This window comes from Corvus cornix, chromosome 8 (genome assembly GCF_000738735.6).
Source record: "Corvus cornix cornix isolate S_Up_H32 chromosome 8, ASM73873v5, whole genome shotgun sequence".
NCBI lineage: Eukaryota > Metazoa > Chordata > Aves > Passeriformes > Corvidae > Corvus > Corvus cornix.
Window position 1 is genome coordinate 17,217,920 of NC_046338.1, and position 21,252 is coordinate 17,239,171.

General features: G+C 38.5%; 1 protein-coding gene and 1 non-coding gene across 5 annotated transcripts in view; one reads left to right on the plus strand and one right to left on the minus strand.

Annotated features, from left to right (window-relative positions):
• Nucleotides 1–18,351, minus strand: part of BCAR3 (BCAR3 adaptor protein, NSP family member) — a 95,059-nt gene extending 76,708 nt beyond the window's left edge. Inside the window, exons 1-2 of one of the 4 annotated variants that reach the window (XM_010409126.4) lie at nt 18,211–18,351; nt 8,988–9,089 (exon numbers count right to left, since the gene is read on the minus strand). The gene's annotated coding sequence lies outside the window, so the exon portion shown is untranslated. Of the gene's footprint in view, nt 1–423; nt 526–8,921; nt 9,224–18,210 lie in introns of those variants that run through there. The other 3 variants (XM_039556129.1, XM_010409125.4, XM_019291595.3) reach the window with 3 other exon arrangements.
• A 1,976-nt stretch (nt 18,352–20,327) lies between these two features.
• TRNAR-UCU lies at nt 20,328–20,413 on the plus strand. Its single transcript is given in 2 exon segments — nt 20,328–20,364; nt 20,378–20,413. It is a non-coding gene; the product is annotated as a tRNA-Arg (tRNA).
• The last annotated feature ends 839 nt before the right edge of the window (nt 20,414–21,252 follow it).

The following is a 21,252-nucleotide window of genomic DNA, read 5'->3' on the forward strand; positions in this document are numbered from 1 at the left end:
TATGGGCAATTCCCTAACTCTCTCTCGATGCCCAGATTAGTTATTGTACATTCTCCTGCCACTGGTCCAAAGTTAAAAAGAATGTACTGTGTATGTTTTTTGATTCCCAGAAATGGCAAATTTTTGTTTGTGCTTAATGCAGGTGATATGACAGCAATAAGGTGATCGAGTATTAATGAATCTAGCATGTCACCAGAAAAGCCTAGTAAAAATCTCCAAATACATTCAGTACAAACAACTTAGCAGATCTTTTGAAGGCTAGAGCTAATTGTAACAATATTTATGTGATCAGACTCAAATAAATAAATAGAACTAAGATCATCAAACACTTAAAAAGAAAGTGTTGATCATACAGTCTATTAAATCTTTCCTCTTTCTGTCTGTCTGTGTGGTCTTTTGTAGCTAGATGGGAGTTCATCCTACCTGCACAAGCAGTGTTAGTTCAGTGCTGAAATTGAGCCAGCATACACTGTTGAAAAGACTCCACAGCTGCTTCTCAGCTTGAACAGCCAGAGCCTGTAACGCACCCAGCAGTAACAGACTGTAAATACATATACCATATAATCAGAAATCTGATTAAAGCTAGCATGCTAAGCTCTCTGTGGGGAGAGAGGATCAAGAAAAAAAATGAGTTTACATCTGTGATTCCCTGCTAAAATTTTACTGTGGACTGAACCAATTTGAACTTTCTAGTCCTGCTCCTTTCAATTCCTCAGCCATATCAACCCAGAAGTTCCTCACCTCCACTGCACCAAGTCTACCATTTGTGTGGTCAGATGCTAAACTGGATCCATGAAATAGTCCTATTTTACTGAAAACACAAGCTTTTGTCCCTGTGGAGTGTGTATTTTTTTTAAATGTGCAGATCCAGGACCATGGTCTGTCTCAAGTTCTTTAACTACTAGCTACTGCAATGGGTTTCTGAAATGTTTTATCATTTAATACATTCCTCTTCAGCTCTTCTGTCCTTCAGAATTGGAAGGAAATAGTAGGACTACCATATTTTTTAATAAGGCTACTCAGAGACACAAAACTTCTGAGCCAAGCTCCATTTTTTTTTTAAAAATTTAATATTCTTTTTATTTGTCTTCTGATGTTTTAACCTTTATGGTTAACCTAGGTCTTTCTTTCAAGGTGTTCTACAAATAACACAACTTTTTAAAAAAGGCTGAGATATTCACATGACTAATTAACTCTAGGATTTGAGTGCTATCTAATCTACCTAAATTGACTTGTGATAAGAATCAAACTGGCGGCAGAAATAACAACAAAATACATCACAGGTGCGTTTGCTAAATTATGGACCAACAGAAACATGTGCTCTCAAGTTGAGCTTCATTCTGCACCTACGTGGCAGTTTTTGCAGTGTAACGAAAGGAAGGACTGTGGTGGCTCTTCTCACATACCCCAGTGCTAAATCAATCTTCTTCGCTTAAGACACTGATAAAAGTGGTTTGAGCAAACCAAGCTGATTTTGCATTGAAATGGATTAAAACAAAAGTTTTAGTTTGTCTGAGCTTGGTTTCTCCTTTTCTGCAAGAGCTTAGCAGTCCTGAGCCTTTTTACTCTGCAACCTGCCTTTGCTCTTGTGTACACATATTCTTACTGCTTGGCTGCTCTAAACTTCTGAACTGTGTAGTTAACCGGATTTTTCTTCTCCTTCTTGCTCTTTGCCTCTAGCTCCTCCTCATTAATTTGGTACTCCAAGCCACAAAATCATGCCTGGTACATTTTCCTACCTGTTTATGCATTCATTTTTGTTGACTTTTATTTTGCAATGAAGTGATAACTATTTAGGGGTTGAGAGCAGAGCGTAACATGCCAGTAGATGTAATTCAAAAAGCTGCATAATAAGCAATAAAAAACCCCAACTTTGAAATTAAAACAATTTAGTTGTAAATGCAACACCCTCAGAAAGTAGAATCGCTTGCTGATTTCTTTTGAATTAACTCATAATTAAAAAGGAAAAGAAAAATAGTGCATTTCCTGAACATGATCAATAATCATAAATTCGTTTGGTTGGAAAAGACCTTTAAAGATAGTCAAGACTAAATAAACAGGTTTATTAAAATAAACTATTGTATTCAGTGAGAATGAGTCTATAAGGCACTGGGCACAAAGCTGAAACAAATGAAGTTTTAATATAAATTCTGTTTTAATTTCAGATTGATGTTTTCTCTGTTTTCTAAACTGAATGTCCTTGTATACATTGCAGTTAGTGCTAGAACTCACAATACTATGCAACTTACACTGAGACAACTAGCAATAAAAAAAATGTCTGAGTATCATTAAAAGTTGGGCTAAAAATTGTAACACACCAGAAGCTGCTTTATGGAGAGCTCAGCCATAAAGGGCAAGATGGGTCATAGCCTCATAACTTGCTTAGTAAGTCAATTTGTCTGTAAGAGTCAGACAATCCTTTGCTTACCTCTGATCGTATATGCAAAAAGCAGTAACTTGGTTTTTAGTACACCTTTGGACCCAAACAGCGAACGACCTGAAACATTAAAATACTTGGGTTCCAGCTGGAGAAAACACCAGCAGCAAGCCAGAAATTTCTTTGAATCAACTGAGTTTATATGCAAAAATGCTACCAGTCATATTTTTGTAAATGCAGGGCAAGTCTGATAAACAAAGAACTATTTCCTTTTCCTTTGAAGATATGGTATAGACAGTGCCAGAAGTACTAGAGACAGATAAAAAGCACCACAGGTAGATAACACAAAAGACTGAGCCAGTCTAAACTTGCAATGCCAATTCAAATTTGTTCAGAGCATTTTTGATTAATTTTGTGGTAGCAAGCTTTATTCCTTACCGAGTCTGTCTACATACCTGTTTTATTGATATTTCTGCAGATAGCCCAAAGGATTTCTTTCCAGTCCCTTCCTGCTTCCATCCTACTCTGTGATGCAGTGTTACTGCATTCAAGCCATGAACCATCCTTAAATGGAGGCTGGATTCTGTTGATTTCTCAGCCATCAGCTCTGAACTTTCCTTACCTGCTGCCTTCTGACAGCATTCCTCATGACAAGCTCCTATTGACACCGTGCTGTGCACTGACCTCATTCTTCCTCAGAAGTTCTCCAGCCTCACCTCACCATATTCTGTAGCAATCTGTTCCAGGAACAGCACAAGTGCAGAGGCAGGGTAGGACACCTCCAAGTAGAACTTAATTTCTCAAGTGTAACTTAGAGGATCTCAGCTGAGGTTCAGAGAAAAGCTGATTGCTTCAGCCAAGCCCTTAATTTGCAGCAACATCTGAACACCTGTTCAGTGACACAAGTGTATCTTAGTTTGTGTTAAAACTCTAATGCATTGCAGCTGAAGTACTGGGCTTCTACCTTCACTATTACTTTGCCTTTGGTTGTGTTGGCTGTAATCTTGCAATTGCCAGATCAACTCATCACAAATTTTACTGTATGTATCATGTACAACCTGAAAGGAGAGCTTCAGTGCTTTTAAGCACTGGAGTTTAACTTATTAAACATTTCCTCTGACATCTGTCTGAAGCTTTATGCATTCACATTAGAAGAGCAAAAGACAAAGCTCAACTCTCTGCAGTGGTAACAGCAGGTCTACTTTGATATATTTCCCTTCATTTAATAATCCACCTATTTCAAAGATATTCTAAGTGTTTACAATACAAAAGTAAATCTGCATGCAAAAATAACACCAACTTGCACATCAGCAGTAGTATTCCACAAAATGGAACTAAACCAGAACCTAGCTCATCTCCTGTCCTGGAGGGCTTGTTCGATAGAAGGCTTTCAAAGCGAGCCTGCATTAGGCTTGCTGCAGGAAGAGGGTCTGTGCTCTGTTGGAGCAGGAGGGTAGCCAAGTTTCAAGACTGACAAGATTGCACTGTAAAACCTGCAGTTTATTTACACAAGTACCCATGTTAATTTTAAAAGTCACACTAACATTAACTGATAAATCTAGAAATTTGATGAAACAAGTGCACCAATCTGTAACACAGTAGTCATTGTACTAAAGTGTATAGTTGAGAGAACAATATCAAAGTCTCTCAAGTACTTTAAGCTACAATATAAAGGACTATTTCCATAAGATACTTAACATTATAAGGAAATTTTCTGCTCTCAGTTCTAATGACATGGCTGGGCATGGGTATACAGAACTTGTACATGGAAAGACAGTGGAACAACTGTCAAGAGCACTGCACTTATGGATGGTCCCCAAACTTCATGAGCAAAGTAATATGATTAATTTCCTAGACCATTTTTGCTAATTCTGATATTTAAAAATTTTATTGCAGGTTTTTTTTGAAGTCATACTCTCTCTTGGTATAACTAAACAACTCTATTTTATCCTCCTCCTCCTATCTTGTCCTTTAAATTTTCACTTTTCCTCTTACAGTTTCATGGACTCCACTTCTAGAGAATCCTGCTAACAGTATTTTCAAAAAGTAAGAAATAAACTCTGTATTAATGAGAGAGACACAGACAGATAAATGTGAGATGCAGTAAAGAGGAAGAAAAGCAGTAGCTAAAACCAGTCAGATGAAAAGACATAAAGAAAATTTTATGCTGGAGTTAGTAGAGAGAGTAAAGAGAATAAAGAACAGGAATCTAGCCCTGACCAGAACAAATCACTGAAAACCTGCAGCAAAACATGATTAGAGAAAAAGCTGACATGTGGGAACGACTAAAATTTTCATTGTTTTTATTTTCCCTACAGTTACATGAGCAATAGTGCAGTTTCACTAGTCTGGAAGAGTCTGTAAACATGTTAATAGCTCTAGAAGTAGATCAAGACTTGCCTAGATAATAGGTTTCTATTTTTTAAATACATAATTTTTCTCCCCATTAATAAAAAAAAATTCCATAGTTGAGTTGCATCAGTTGGTATGTTGTCTTCTGACTGAATTCCTGTAAAGTGATGCTGTCCTCAAGGCATTTTTTAAAATAGCTTTATTTTGGCAAGTCTTAAGGGAAAGTTATCAGCAGAGGCATGCAATTAAAAAAAAAAATTGTTCATATTCTGAGTAGTTGTGATGTAGGGTAAGAAAAAAACAGTAATATTAGGGAATTGTAATGAAAAAAATCCCAAATTACCTTATAGTAAGTAATAATTTCCTTGACTTGGAAATCAAGACATATATTCAATAATAGTATTTTTCCTCTTAAATGGTACCTGCCTGCATACAAAGGGAGTATTTTTTTTGTAAAAACAAAACTAAACAAAAAACAGCCCACCCCCCCAATAAACTCAACCAAAACAATCCACAGTGCTTTTCAGTCTATTACAGCTTTTATGTCAGTGTTATGACAAGGTATCATATAGCCCTAATTTCAACTGTTTGAGACAAGGACAATACAAAAAGAAACAAACCAAACTGAAAAAAGAAAGTGTATGGAGGAAGTGAAATAAAATTACTCAGAGGTATTTTTTCTCATTCTAAGATATAAAATGTTTATGTTGGAGAGCTTCAAAAGCACAAGCATATGATATCCTGTAAATCTTAGCTACTCTTCAAAACCATCACTAGGCTCTATAGCTGAGAAAATAGTTATGCAACAGGGAACTGCTATAGCAAGCTTAATGATGGGGGGATTAGAGTTGAAAGTGAGAGCACTAGACATTCTTTTCCAGCAACATAGTTCAAATCCCAAGTGAGACAGTAGGATAAATGAGCCAGAGGGCCTCCATTCATTCTCCAGCAAACAACACACCACAAAAGATCCATACATTGTGCCAGGAAAATAATCAGCAAGAATGAGAAGCCTTGGAAACAGAAATTCTTGACTTAGAGTTTGGTTGAAGGTCACTGCTCTAACACTGCACAGTTCATGTGTTGGTATTTGATATATTGATATGTAAAGGAATTTCTGAGTTGTTTATGCTCTTGCAAATGATCCAAAGATGGAGAAAAATATTAATCTTTTCAACTTCATAAGTTGGTGGAAGGGGACTAAAAGAAATGCTTCACATTATTGAAGGAGCTACTAAAACTATATAGACAAATCGTTTTGTAATTTCTGTATAAAGGAAAACAGAGTCAGATTTAAAGTTTTCAGTTTCTACACCAGAACTTCACTATAAATTAATAAGCCTACATCCAATTTGCTTGTTAAGATCCTGTTTAATGGTTTCAGAAAATTCCTGTTAGCTAATTAAACATGATGAACTGACGTTTACTGATTAGCTAACCCCCCAACTTCAAAACAAACCTATGCTACATTGATTTTTTTATTATTCCATGATGCTTGAATCAAATGAGATTAGACACAGTTAAGAAAGCAGCACTAATCTGAAGACACTACTCCATCAAATAAAGTGACAGGCCTTTTATTAAGAATATACAGAAAAGACTCCAACAGTGACTAGATTATTTTCCTTTATTTCAGAAACCTTTTTATATGACAAAAAGGGTACTTAGCCTGGCATCTAATTATAATTCAAATCATATAATCCACTGCAAAGCATTACGCAATCCTTGCACAATTTGGAAGTGCCCTTTACTGCAGGAACCAATAATGCACCGAGATGTGTAACTTCAATGCAACAAATCAGATCTGTGAGTGTTCAAACATTGGCACTGGCGATTGTGATCAGCTGCTGGGACACAGAGAAAACGTTATGGACATGAAATTAATGGTTGTTTTCAAGAAGTTTATGCTTAGCAGTCTAAACTGTTGGAACTCAGTTTATTACTGCGTGTGACCAAAGAGGAAGACACAAAGAAGCATTTGCTCTTTTATGACTACTTGACTGAATGCACACAGCAGACATTCACTAATCTGGTCCACCATTACCATGATTGTAAACTGCTGAATGATTTTCCTGGACTCCAATCTGACACATACTGTCTGAGAGTATTCTTTAGCCAGATACATGTATCTTTCTTTAGCTGGTTGATGAACTAAACCCAATTCTAGAAATACAGTGTGGTGATTCAGCAGTAGGGACTGAAAGGCATGGCATGCTTTATGTTTTGAAAGCAAAACCCACTGAAAATTATGTAATTAAGAGTATCTTATAATTTTGTCATCCAAACAACAAAGGCACAACATCTCATTTGTTGAAATCAAATTTCTACACTCATGAAGTGCAACTGCCTCTCTCAATAGTACTTGCTCTTTGGTTCCTCCTGTGTTGCAGCACACTGACTGCAAGACTTTGAGGAAATGAGCTTGAAGAGTAGGACACATGTGGATCCTAAAAGCTTCAGCCCAGACAAAAACATCACATAAATATGGGAATGGTTAAATTAATTGCACCATGAGGGTTTTGCCATGAATGATTAATGCATTTCAAAGTTCTTACTATCTTCTTCCTTTGCTGATAGTGTGGCACATAGAAATAGAAACCAGTCTCTGACCCCTGCACACAGAACTAAAGCCAGCATAAGCAAGACAAGGACATGATACAGATTGTATAAATTGCTGTTGTAGCTAAGTTTATTTGCATACTGAAAAATCTCTTTGATGGTGCCTGCTGCTGGTGAGAAAAATGCGTTGGTGTCATTATAAGAACACCTAGAAAGAATGGTATTCTGATATTACAGTATCACAGAGGTGAATATGCAAACAAGAAAAGGCTAGGAGAGATCAAAAGAACCATGTTTAGAAAAAGTATATTCTGCATATAACACTATTTCACTAGCATTTCGGCACCCTCTTGTGTTGACTGGTGCTGAGAGTTAAAGTTCTGTGAAAAAATCCACTCTAGCATTAGTAACATAACTAACTGTGAAGACAATCCTGATGTACATAAACAAAGAATCTTTCTATTCTAAAGCACAAAACTGGTCTTTTAAAGCCAAGAAATATGCAGAAGCACAAGAACCCAATCCATGCAATTCAACAGCAAGAAACTTCTGTCTAGAATGTCTAGAAAACCCTTGTGGTTTTGATAATTTGGTGAAAGAGTTACTTCTTAAGTATCTCTTTAAATCATTTATCCTTAAAAGGGTCTTTGTTTTCAGTTATGTATTATCCTAAAATTAATTTTAACTACTGTAACATTAAAATGAAAACCTCCTTTTACTATAGCTCACTGTATCATCCCTCACAAAGAAGTTGGTGCTTGTGCCATGACTGCAACATTTTTCCAGGAGCCGAAACAAGTATAGTCATGTGAAATGAGCTCTGAGCAGCGCTGCTGTAAAGGAGGAAAGCAGACATTACACCGACTGGGTATTACAGCTGCTGTTTTCCTCAGCCTTTTCTGCCATCCTCCTACAGTATTAGATCAGACATTTACATGCAAACTTGTCTATGTAGCACATTTCAAACCTTTTTAATCCGTTTCTCTCTCTCTCAGCAATGATTCCATCTTTTTATTTCACATAAACCATTAATTACAAAACAAAAATGTATCTAATATATTTCTGTATTTTTCCTCAGGATTCTCCCTTATTTTTTCAAAGTCAACTGAAAAGATATGTTAAAATCAGATTAATTTTATCTTCCAAATAATTTAGATTGATAAATTCATATCTCTGAAAAAATAAAATTGCCTTGAACATAATGCAACATGAGAAGAAAGTTTCCTTGTATTACTTGCAAATAGTTGACACATACAATTGTTATCAAAAATATAGACCATGTAAAATCTTATAAACACTTCTCTCTCAAAGTATTACAATATTACAAAAAAAAATTTAATCTAATTCTCTTTGGATTTGACAATATCCCTTGCTATTTTATATTCAGATTTATTTTAAAATAATATTTTAAAAAGAGTTATCTATCTCAGAATTTTAAAAATCACTACTAGCATACTGAGAAATAGCTGCCACAATTAAGATCCAAGAGTAAAATCTTTCCAGATTTTAAACCCACAAAAAGTTGGTTTGGAAACATCTGCTAACACACGTAATTATTTGTTACTAACCACCAAGCCCTGTTTCTAACTGTAAGACTGTACAGATTAATAAATAGACATACAAGAGTTCTTACCATAGCAGGAGACTATCATGGTCTACTGTGTGCTCTTAAAATGCAAAACCTTGACAAAAGACACACCTTGAGAAGTCCCGTGCCCAATCAGCAGTCAGACCTGCCCAGGAGACAGCAGCTGATGAATCACAGTGACGATAATTGAGCAGTGAGGTTGGATACTTCTCCCTGTAAATCAAGAAGTTGAATGCTGTGTTGAGTAAACCTTTTCACACCTTAATTTTAATTATTATTTTTACTTTTCTGCTAGGTGAAAAATGTGCCGTCTATTTGCTAATGAGCCGTTAGGAAATAAAGAAGTTCCTACTTTCAGCTGAGAGTTTTGCAGGCTACTTCTTAAAAATATTTCTTACTAAAAAATTATTTTTAAAAAGTTTACATATAAACTGGAAGAAAGAAGAAAAAACCAACATCCCCCCCCCGCCCCCAAATTAATTCATTTATGTCCATGTAAAACTATGCACAAGCTCAAAACACCCTCCACCAGTCCAGAGTTCAATAGACTAACAGGGAGAGGTAAACTTATCTATTCCAGGCATCACATTTATTATAATAATAATAATAATTTATTATTATTATTATTAATTTTTTCTTTATTACTGATGATGATGATATTGTCATGGAAGTTACTTAAAAGTTCCAGTCAGGATCACTCCCCACTCACACAGGCTGTATATCTGCCCTGAAAACATTGATGTTCTCAAAACCTGGATGTATAACTGCATCACTTTGCTGCACTTTATCCAAGGGATTTCTCCTCACAGGTGTACTGATGCGGGGCAGAAGATCCCTTTATCCCATTGAGGAATCAGTGGTGGCCCTACGAGGCCCAGGCCAGTGCTGTGCTGATGCAGAGCGTGGCGGTCAGGCCCGGGCTGTGCAGCACACTCCCCATGGCTGCAGGACACAGCCAGCTGGAGGAGAGGAGTCCACAGGTAGCTCTCACTCCACGTCACTCATTACATTGACTGTGTGTCCTTGTCTTTATCTAAAAGTGCAACAAACAGTTCTGAACTGGCTTTCTGTTTGACAGTAGACATGAGAAATAGAATTGTTTTAAGAAAATCCTGTAAGAGCTCAAAAGACCAAACTCTCAGATGCCTTTTCCCTGGACAGGATCTGCCCAGTGTGCTGAGCTCTAATTTGAGACCTGTTCAATACTACACAACTCAGCATCTGGAAGGAAATAAAACTACCTACACCATCCTTTTCTTTTACACTGTTAGCCACAACAAATGGTCTTTTAAGTAATACTTTATAGTCTGTCTTCCTTACTGGGACCATAACAAACCAGTATCTCCTGATGCCAATCAACAGGTCACTAAATTGCTTTTAGATATAATCCAAAGGAAAAGAGGTATCACATCAGGAGTGTTAAAATCCATGAGCTGAAAAGGAATGATTCTGCCATTTATGTAAGTATATTAAACTATATATGGCTTGCATGTGTAAATTCCCACAACGGATGTGTGTCACAAGCTTTGCCAGCACAGAGATAGAAAAACAATCTGAATTTCTCATTTTATTAAGAAGGAAAGTAATACATTTTGGGGACTGATTTCATCATGTTCTACCACGGATTAGCTGCACACTCACTCTAAACCCATTCTGCACTGCAGGAGTGAAGACCCTGAAAACACAGCCTCTATCCAAAGCCAACCCCTTACCAAAGTTTTATTAGCACCATCAACATTATTCTCATTCTCCATAGTCCAGGTCTTTATGTTTCCCCTTTGCCCCTTCTTTTTTCCACTTACACTCGCAGATTTTCTAAGGATTCTAAAGTAACTTCTCTACCAGATTCCATTATTCCACTTTAACTCAGTGTGAAAGTTACTTGTCCAGTTTGCCTAGAGACACAATTTCTCACACTTTCACCAAATGCTATTTCACTCTTTCTCATTCTTATAAGTAACAAAAAACATACAACTAATCTCTAGTAGATGCTTGCTTTGCTGTCAAACAAGATGCAAATTTTTCAGCCAAAAAGCACAAGGCCTCTATGTAACTAATACCAATTACATAGCAATTAATACCAAATACAAAAAGTGCTCCCTTCCAAACTACCTGTGAATAGGACTAGTCCTTGGAGGTAAATTAAAAAGCCATATTCCCCTTTTTAGACACACAAAGAAATACCTTGTCATCACAGCACTAACAAAAGCAAGTGATAATTTTGTAGCAAGTTTATGGAATAAAGGCCACTTGTATTGAAACCTGATTGAAATGTCCCTGACCCTCTGTCTGGGTGTAAATATCTACCCTAGTCTCTGTAATTTTGGGTGGGAGCTGTGGTGGCATTTTTTTTGGCTCTTTCATACTATTTTCCTAGATTCCAAACCCCAGTGATTGCAAACTCAGATACTTATAAAATTAACTACAGTCATATATTGCAATAACAACAACGTCAACATTATCTCCATGGAGGATGTGGCAAAAAATAAGGGGTCTTATCAGTGATTCCTTATGATTTCCAGATATCACTGACTGTGGAAGCTGCTTGTTTCACTTTGCTGCAGAAATGACTGGTATTTATTACTAATTTGAATAAACCAAGATACACCTCTATAAAAGTATATCACAATTCTGAACACAGGAAACTAATTTTTTGTGTTGTTAAGTCAATCCTTACTGCCTGCCAGCAGTTTGGAAATAAAAGTAAATGCCCTAGAAGAACAAAGGACATTCTTTTACCTCAATGCTAGAATTGAAGAAAATTCACTGCTGATTTAGAGGGGCAGAGCTAACTCTGCACATGCATCACAAAGAAGCCTTTGTGTCTGCTCTGTCTGCACAGAAGACCCTTTGATGTGCAGCTTTTTGTTTCTTCATACTGTAACTTCTGCGGGGTGATAAGTTGCATTAACTTCAATGACTGGTTTTATGAGACAAAAATTGGAAGGAAGAATATGGAGCAAAGACTATGCAAGGATTAGCTATAAAAATCACTTGCTAGTTCAATGTGCTTCCACTATGGCTGTTAAAAAATGAAAAAGTTGTACTGATAGATTACAAAAGTGCAGAATCCAAGTTTGGTGTTCTGTTTTTGAACTAAGTGTGAGATTGCAACATGGTGTTCACTTACACAATATCTAAATTACTTCCAAAACAAATTTACTGTATTTACAGATGCAAAGCATATATTTTCCTACATTTGTCAGTCTTGAAGCACTGATCAAACTAATATTCTATATTAGAGTATACCAGTATAAGATGCAGCTGCTTATTTACATAGTTATTTCAATAAAGATTCCCAAGAGTAAATTTTAATGTACTCGGTGTATGAACTTTGCTGTTTTCACTTTCCTTACATACATCTGTTATCTTCAACACATGGTAAATTAAGTCTTAATACGAATTAACCAGATTTTAACTTGGCCAGTACAAGATGGTAAATCTGGGTGAAATAATGAGCATAATCTATTGCAACTAACAATAAATTTGGCAGATCTACAGTTCTGAAAATAATGGTCTAACTGCATTATATAATCACATTAATTATACAATTTTATAGATGGAAAATAAGAACAAGAAGATTGGAGTAAAACTCCAGGTAGTGAAGTCAGAGCTGACCTGGCTCTGCTAGAAACTGGCAGACATATTTGACCAAGTCACTTAACCATGAGTCAGTCTACCTACAACTGGAATTCTGCAATATATTTTGTTTTATAAAACCAGTTGATATCATCAAATTGAATTTTAAAAGGTTAGAAATTACTTAGAAAGTAATAACTAAAGTATACATTTCAGGTAATTGTTATGCTATTTCTAATGACAGCTTAGGTTTCCAACTGTGCACAAACATCAAATTCCTTCTGGTTTTTTTCCATGCTGCAAGCATTTACGTACTGGCATTTAGGACAGGGCCCCAGCTCCCCTGCTTTCACACAGGAAGAGTGAGATCCTCCCTTATCTTAAGGACATCTCTTCACTGACCCTGCATTGTCACTTCTCTTTAGATTACAATAACCCTTCCTCAGGATGTCTTCTTTCCTATCCAAACCTCTTCTGCTCACTGAAAGGACCTGGGCCCTTGTAACCTTCACCCCTCAGTCCCACAGCTTCACTGTCCATCCTGATATGTCCTTGGTGCCCACGCAGACGCTCAGCAAGGAGCAGAAGTCTAAGGACCCGACAAGCCTTGACAGTCTCTCTGCAGTATCCTGGATCCTGGCACTCAGCAAACATCCCAAAACATCACACCACGGTAGCAGATAAATGTTTCCATTCACTACAGATGGGAATCTCCAATGCCTATCAGCTGTCTTTTACTCTTCTTGTTGATGTTTGGCTGAGGTTCAGCTGGCTCTGATGCCTCCCCCAATGGTCCTTGCTCATCCTCATCTTTTCCCAGGGCACCACATTTGTTATGTGATTGCACTTCTGCAGGCAGAGAAGGAGCCTTCTCTTCTTTTGCCAAAAGTAACAATGCTCTCCATCTGATTTCTCTTGATCTCTTCTCTTTTCCTGATAGTACAAAGCCTGCTGACCTCCTGCCACAGCTCTTTCCCCTCAGTTAGCTCCTTAGCTCCTGTGCATCTCTGATCTACATGCTAGTAGCAATTATATCACAAAAAAGCCCCGAGGTCTTCTCTTACTATAAAAATAATTTCAGATTTCTACCTGTGTATAAGAGAATGCTCATTTTCACAAGAAGTAACTCTGATGTTTCTGTTACTTGTGAAATTGGAAAAGATTTATTTCCCTTTTGGCAGATAGCATGTAGGGATACAAGAGGCCTAAGACAGCAGTGATGTCCTGTTAGTGACATCTTTTTGTTCAAAGGAGACAGAGAATCCACAGGTAACTCCTTTGAAGTACAGGTGCTTGGTAACCTTCCCTGTCCACTGTGTGTGTGAACCAAGAGCTGCTGAGCATCTTCTCTGCACAACTGTGCCTGTGCAGGGTCTGGTGCTCAGTCACACTTCCTTCACACCTGGAGTAAAAGAATAGGAGTAAAAGAGTGAGAAGGGTGAAAAATGTGCTTGAACAATTAAAAGGCTATGGATACTGATCAAAGAGTTGTCAATTCCATAGAAATATTATGGAGCTAAAATCCTCCAGAACAAAGAGCTGGATATCACCCTCACTTTACCTACAAGAAAATGTGAATGGCTTGCATTGGCCATGCTGCAGGGCCAAGACACATCCAGGGTTAGAATTTGGGAATTCTGCCATCCGGTCCATAACCTCATATTGCACAATGACCTTAGCTACAAAAATCAATAAATTCTGATCCAGTTCCATTAAGTGAATATCCAAGTAGATAAAGCAAATTTACAATTAAACCTTTAAAATACAATCCGCGTTTACTGGTTTGAAAGTCCACAGAGGGGTAAGTCTGTTGAAAATTTCCAGTACAGTAAAATCAACATACATTTGAAACAGATTTAGTAAAAACTTGTTGGGGGAAGGAGAAGAGTGTATTTATAATTCAGGGGTAGATTCTCAGCCTGTGCAATATTATTAATTACAAGAGGGACAAAAGGACACTATTTTAAAATAGAACTGTTTCCGTAATTACATCAGTCAGTATTAGATGGAATACTGAGTCCGTTATATGTATTCATAACTGAGCAATATTTAATCAAGAATGAACGCTTTTCATCCCTTTAGAACATGCCTGGCAAGATCCTTCCAGGAATGGCACTGACTACACACATCCAACCTTAGGCACACATCTAGTATCCAGTGATGATCCAAGCAGTGATAGGACACTGGGACCCCACAATACCTTTTAGCTGCCAGGAAAAATAGTCCAGATTGTACTAATGCCACACTGTGGGACATTTTTAAAAAGAGCAGTGAACCCCATGATACTAACATCCCTCATCAAAGAGACAGGAGTCTGCAGCCATTTCTCTTTCTATCCCAATCAGAAAAGATATCATTCAATACAGAGTAAAAGCTATTTTTCCTCTAAAAGAAAGGTATTGTCAACACTTAAGGCCCAGATTTATTAACCAGGGGCATCTTCAAAAGAAAGGCTGGCAAAAATTACCAGTTTTCTCTGTTAACATGAGCATCATGCCAACTCTGTCCATTACAGAAAGCGAAGCACTCCAGGCCAAATAATATTCTTACTAACATTGATATAACCTTGAAAAAACTCCCCTGCTTGGTTTTGTTCAGATTCAGAATGACTCAAAAGAGAAGTTAACCCAGTGTTTTCACATACAAAACATTCCTGCACTGAACCAGATGACTGCACTGCACCACTGCTTAAACACCACACATCGTTCCCAGAGCACATGGACGAGGACAGAAATGTAAACAGTGCAGGAGAAGGTAAGCGGGCTTTAATTGTTTCAGGTTCATTACCTTCTAATTGTACATTCAAATTCTGTTTTTTAACCTGCATACTTGATGATGAGCAAAATTAATATATTAATAATCTCAAAGTATTGTACCTTAGTATGCATGCTAGAGAAACATTCCTACTCCTCTCCATTATTTTGGAAGTCCTGCGCCCAAATCTGTATACTTGCTGTTGGGCTTCTAATGAAAAACATGCTCTGCTGCAGAGGCAGCACAAATCAGTGTCTCAAGATAACTTGGACAATACGACTGTTTCATTCTCACAAAATGAAGAACTAAGTAAGGGAGCTGAGGAAGCAACTGAGTAAGCAGGGAACAGGAGAACTCTGTTACCCAGGAGAGTTTAGTGACCCTTTTCACAGGAGAAGGGAAACTTGGTGAAAAGGAGCTGAGTCATCTGTGTAGGTTCTGTTACCTTTTGCCATTCACTTTTGAGAAATGTGAAGTGACAAGCAAAATAGATTATAATAAGGAGTTTCCAGAGGAAGTTTAATCTCAAATTTTTTAAGTTACCTTGCAGGTGACTGGCTTGCATAACACCACATGGAATAAGAACAAAACTGCTGTCCATATTTGACAGAAAGGAAAAAGCATCAGACTGCGCACAGTCAGCCAGCGCAGTAGTTTCACAGCTGGAATAAAAATCCAGATGTTCAGGATTAAATCACTAGGCCACAGATACGCTTCTTCTCCTGAACTCCACAAGAGGAGCTGAGTTACAGTGTCACCTGCAAAGCTGCAAAGGAACAACTGGACTGTAAATATTCAGTGGCCTAGTGTTAATTTAAATAAATAAAAGCCCCAACGGTTACACTAGATTTCAAAATGTAAGACAAGAACAAAATTTTGCACTGTCAACTTTGTCTTTGATAATTATTAACTCAAGGATGTAGTCTTTAAGACTGCTTTGGCACTTAGGGTAAAGCGATGTGTATTCCCCATAAATCTGAAAATTGAGACAAAAATTTCTTATCACTTTGCTCAGAAAATTATAAATAACATAAAAAGAGACTAGATAAAATTTCATAATACCAAAGAAACTTTTTTTACAAATACCCTAACATGAATAGAACAAATGCTCACAGAAAAATAAAGTGAATGAAAACATGTATAGGATTTTTTTAGAAAAAAGGAAAGAAAAAAAATAGAAAAGAAAAAGAACAACAACAACAAAAAAAGAGTGGAACCACTCAAAATGGAAATGGAGAACTGCAGCATAAACAGAAATCCTAACACAAGGAAGTCAAAGATCAAGGGTAGGTGTAGTTAAGAAAATTAATTTGAAATGCATTACAGAGGAATACTTAGCACAGAATACAACTTGAGGAAAGTAGGCAAAAGGACACTGAAAACAGCTGCATGAGAAACTGAGAAATGAGAAACGTGAGCTTATTACCAAACCTGATATGCTAATAAAAAGCCTAGGAACACATTTTCAGAAGACATACAATATAGACAGGCTCTCCTTTGGCAGCAGAAATGCACAAAAATTATGCTTCTGAAATACAGAGGCATACAAAATGAGGGAAATGCAGAACTATAATGCACCACTGAAAAGATATTCCTAGCTAACTCTCACTGTGTTAAGCTTTAGAACATGAACAAACTTCCAAGCAGAGGAGGCCCACCAAGCAAGCAAATAACTCTGCTAAGCAAAGTCACAGGGAGAAAAAAGCATAAAATTTTTAAAATATTATTTAAAAAATCATTATTTTTAAGAAAAACAAAACAGGGGGCTTTTTAAGAATAGAATTTCTAAATATAGTGAAAGGCATCACTTTGGATATTTTTGAAGGGTGTTTGACACAAATCTTTTGCATTTCTGAAAAAAAACTAAACCAAACCAACAGATCAAATTAACAACAGGAAACATTGAAATTGTCTTGAAACAGACTTCCATCTCTCTGTAAGTTGGATGTTCTCCACTTTTGGCAGGAGGCACTAGCTGGGACTTCTCCAAATGCCCTGTTGCAGTGCTCTGAGAGATGCTATATGACTGCTTAGGTTTGGCACTCAAAGTAAATGGCTTTGTAGCACCTGATCTGTTAATAGAACTACACAATTAACATTACAATCCCCTGTAAAGATGATTTGGCATAAGTGATCATGTCTCCCCAAATCCTCAAAGGCACTGCCCTTGGGCATTTCTCCTGTCTACCCAAACAAACTCGAGAGGACAGAACATGCATTAGTCCAACAACGACCATAAACAAGAGAATTGGAAGAGGTTCTTAACAGCTTCCTGCTTGCTGGCAGCCTGGCAAACAAATTCTCCAATACCCTGATAGTCACATGGCAATTACAGCCTTCACTGAGGAAAAGGCAGAGATGCAGAAGCATCTACCATGTGAAGCATTTATCTTCATGTTAACAAATAGATGGAAAAAAATTAATCAAATTGTAAATTACCAAAAGAAACCCTCCCTGAAAGAGTTCTTTCTAGTATCCTCAAACCTTGTGCATCCCAGCACTTTTTCCTGACAGATTGAAGAATGCTTTCTCTTGCTGCACTACACAGGTGAATCATTGGAGCAATAGCGTTGTAGTAATCCCCCCTGAAATGTACAGATTTTGTAAGGGTCCTGTTTAGGTAATTAATGCATGACAGCTTTCTTTGACCTCTTGCTTTCAACATGTGCATTAATTACACTTGTTCTTAAAGAAAGGTGATGGTACTCCCAACAAACATCTCTGGCAGCCCTGCAAATATGGAAATTGCCATTTTAATAAATTTTTAAGCTCAAGTCTTACCAAAAGATAATGGATTACCAATGGATATACAGTACATAGCACTACAGTACATTAACAGGAGTTAATGTTGAAACCCATGTTGTAAAAAGTCTCTCAAATATCACTTCAATTTCATAAATAACGTCTAGATTTTTTTTAATCAATAGGAGACTTCTATATGATGATTATATTTTTGGCCTGCCATTGATACACTTCCTGTCTTGTATCAAGATATTCCTACCTCAGTTTCTCCTCCTGTTAAAAATTAGTAAAAAGGCACCTCGTTGAGCTCAGCAAAATTTCTCTGAGTGCCAGTAACTAAAACCAGCACAACTCTATTCCAAGTAACTTCTGCTCCTTGAAAAAGAACATAAAGTTGAAGAGGAGCTAAAATGAAAGCCAGCTTGCAACAGAAGTGGACTTTAGACAGTCCCAGAAGAGGGAAAGTCCAAAGGACTGATGCGGGTCCAGGCGCCAGCAAAGGTTAATCAGATCTGTCGTTTTTGCCTATGACCACATTTTGCAAGTTCGTGACCCGTGAGCTGCCCTGTTTCTCATGCAGTAGCTCCATCTGCTGTCCAAACGCAAAGGTGGACTTTGCACCGGGACTACATTTACAGAGTAAAAAAGCAAAATTACTTGAATATTTTGAAACATTTCTGGAAAAATTCCAAACGTTTCCCCAGTCAGTCTTCCTGCAGGAATGGAACCAGCAGATGGCTTATCTACCTTTATAAGCCAACTAACCAAAATGAAAACATGAGGGGAAGTAGCAATCATATGAGCATCACCATTCTTCATTCTTACAGTCTCAGAACCAGCCTTGTGACAAAAACCAATGATGCTTCTCTGGTTCTTCACCATCTGCAGCCACTTAGTGCCGTGCTGTCCAAAGGTGCCACACTACCAGATCACACCAACACTCACTGCACCCCACAATAAACGTGCCCAGGTGTCCACAAACTACAAGATGTTTACAGTGATTCTTAGTTACCTAGTAGTGGTTTATTGGAATTGCACAAACAAAAACTTAAGCTTATTATTCAGAAGATCAACTCAGTTCTTAAAAGTATGATTTCTGTTTCTTTTATACAGTACAGGGCTTTGAGGAGTCAAACTTCCCAGACTTTGCATTCCTTTACCCGGAGCACTATGAGGAGTTCTGTCCATAACAGAACAATCGTGGCAGGACCCAGAGCTTGCAAATTCGACCAGACCTGGTCTGAATCTTGTACTTGGTGTAGCTTAGTGATTCTTGGTTTGTTTACAGTCGGTTAGTGTGGGGGATGTACCTCCAATTTGGTACTCGCTGTAACTACTGAACCCTTCCAGCAACCTCCTTTGCTGGGCAGCAGTGCAGGAGCTATTCAGTCATAAGCCAGCTCAAGAGCTCTGGCTTACTGTCGGCTGCAGGCACACCAGCTGGCTTCCCGGGAATCACAGGACACACGGCCGGAGTGCCTGAGTCACCTCGGTTATTCATTACTTGCGGTATCTCAGCCCTGGATGCAATGCCTCGGGCATTGTGTATCCGAGTCAGTTTATTTTACATCGGTATGATTAGCTTCTTGGTTCCTCAGATTTTAGGGTGTGCTTATTTACATGTGTTTCTCCACTCTTACGGATACGTGCACTTTTAAATTGTGATAAAGTGCAACATGAGATTCTCAGAGAGTTTTACTGCTCAGGCCTCGTTGCCCGGAGCCCTCCTCGGAGGCGGTGCCGGCAGCCCCGCGCCCCCTCGTCGAGAAGGCCGCAGGCTCCGCTTGCGATATACTGGTGGGAAGGTTAAAGAAAAAATAACCTCAGACTCTTGGTTCTTGGGGTTTCTAATGTGCCTACTCATGGTTACAAAAAATAGTATCGCGGACTTGTTTCAGACTATAATTACAGCTTTTATGGAAAAATCTTCTCTTTCTGAATCCACGGGGGAAGGGCAGTGCTACTCAGAATTTACAGACGTTTGGAGGAAGAGTTCCTCAATACAAGACGATTGTGGATTATAATTATATTCCCTCAAGCATAAGGATCAATACTGAAAACGCCAGAGTGGGATGACAACACATATCTCATACTGATCACTGATGAAGTCGGTCTTCCGTAAGAAACGAGGACGCAGCCGTGTGGCGAGCGCTGCACAGGAAGCCGTGGGCCCCACCCGGGCCGTGGGCAGCGCTCTGGCAGCACGCAAGGGCTGCCGCGAGACTCATTTACGTGGCGGCGTGTACGAATAAGCCTGTTCACACTGTTTAAGAAAAACAAAATCGGAAAAAGAGAGGAAAAAAGCCGGAACGTTCGGGGCTAACGCGTGACGGTGCGCGCAGGCTCTATAAGCGGTGTGCGACGATTCCAACAGGTGGCTCCGTGGCGCAATGGATAGCGCATTGGACTTCTAGAGGGTTGAAGGGATTCAAAGGTTCCGGGTTCGAGTCCCGGCGGAGTCGTGTCTTCTCTTTTTCTCTTATTTTTTCCCCGCCCCCTACGCCTTTTGGGTGGAAATCTCTCCCCCGCGCTCTCCGTCCCTTACCTTACCGCCGCAGGTATCCGGTCCGCCGGCCTGGCGCTTCTGCCGTCAGCGAGGTTCTCCGGGCCCGCCTCCCGCCGTGCCTGGCTGACTGGGGAAGGCTAGAAGCGGGCGGCGACAGCGGCACCAGCCGCCATCGCCAAGCACGAGAAGGGCTCTGCTCCGTCTCCTCCCGGGCCCGCCGCCGCCCTCAGGGCTCTGCTCCTGCTCCTCCGGCCCGAGCTCGGCCAGAGCGGTCAGAACCGACAACCAGCCCAGTGGGGCCGCTACGCTTCCAGGATGGAAAGTAATTTTACTTGAAAAAGCAAGACTCTCTCTTTCCTGGAGGCACTTCAGTAACAATGGGTCACCGTGATACATTTCTGGTTACTTTCAAGCAACGAAATAAGCCCTCAAAACGCAGTCAACAGAACACCGTAATTAACACCATCTTTTCTGACTTACACATACCTACAGATAGAAGATGAAGAGCCATTTTAAATACAGCAATCAAATTAGGTGGTAAAACAGAATAGTAGCAGCAATAAACAAACCACTTTGATTTTGCTCAGAATGGAATAAATTAATCTGACATTATTCCTGAATTAATAAATTTGTGGGGTTTTCTTGATAAATTATTTTTAATCCTGCAGGTGTAACTTTCCAACTGTAATAATGCTTATTTAAAAGCAATAAAAGAAAATCTGAAAATGAAACACACAATCAGGCACATTAACCATCACACTCAGTAAAGGCAGAATTAAAAGTTAACACAAATAT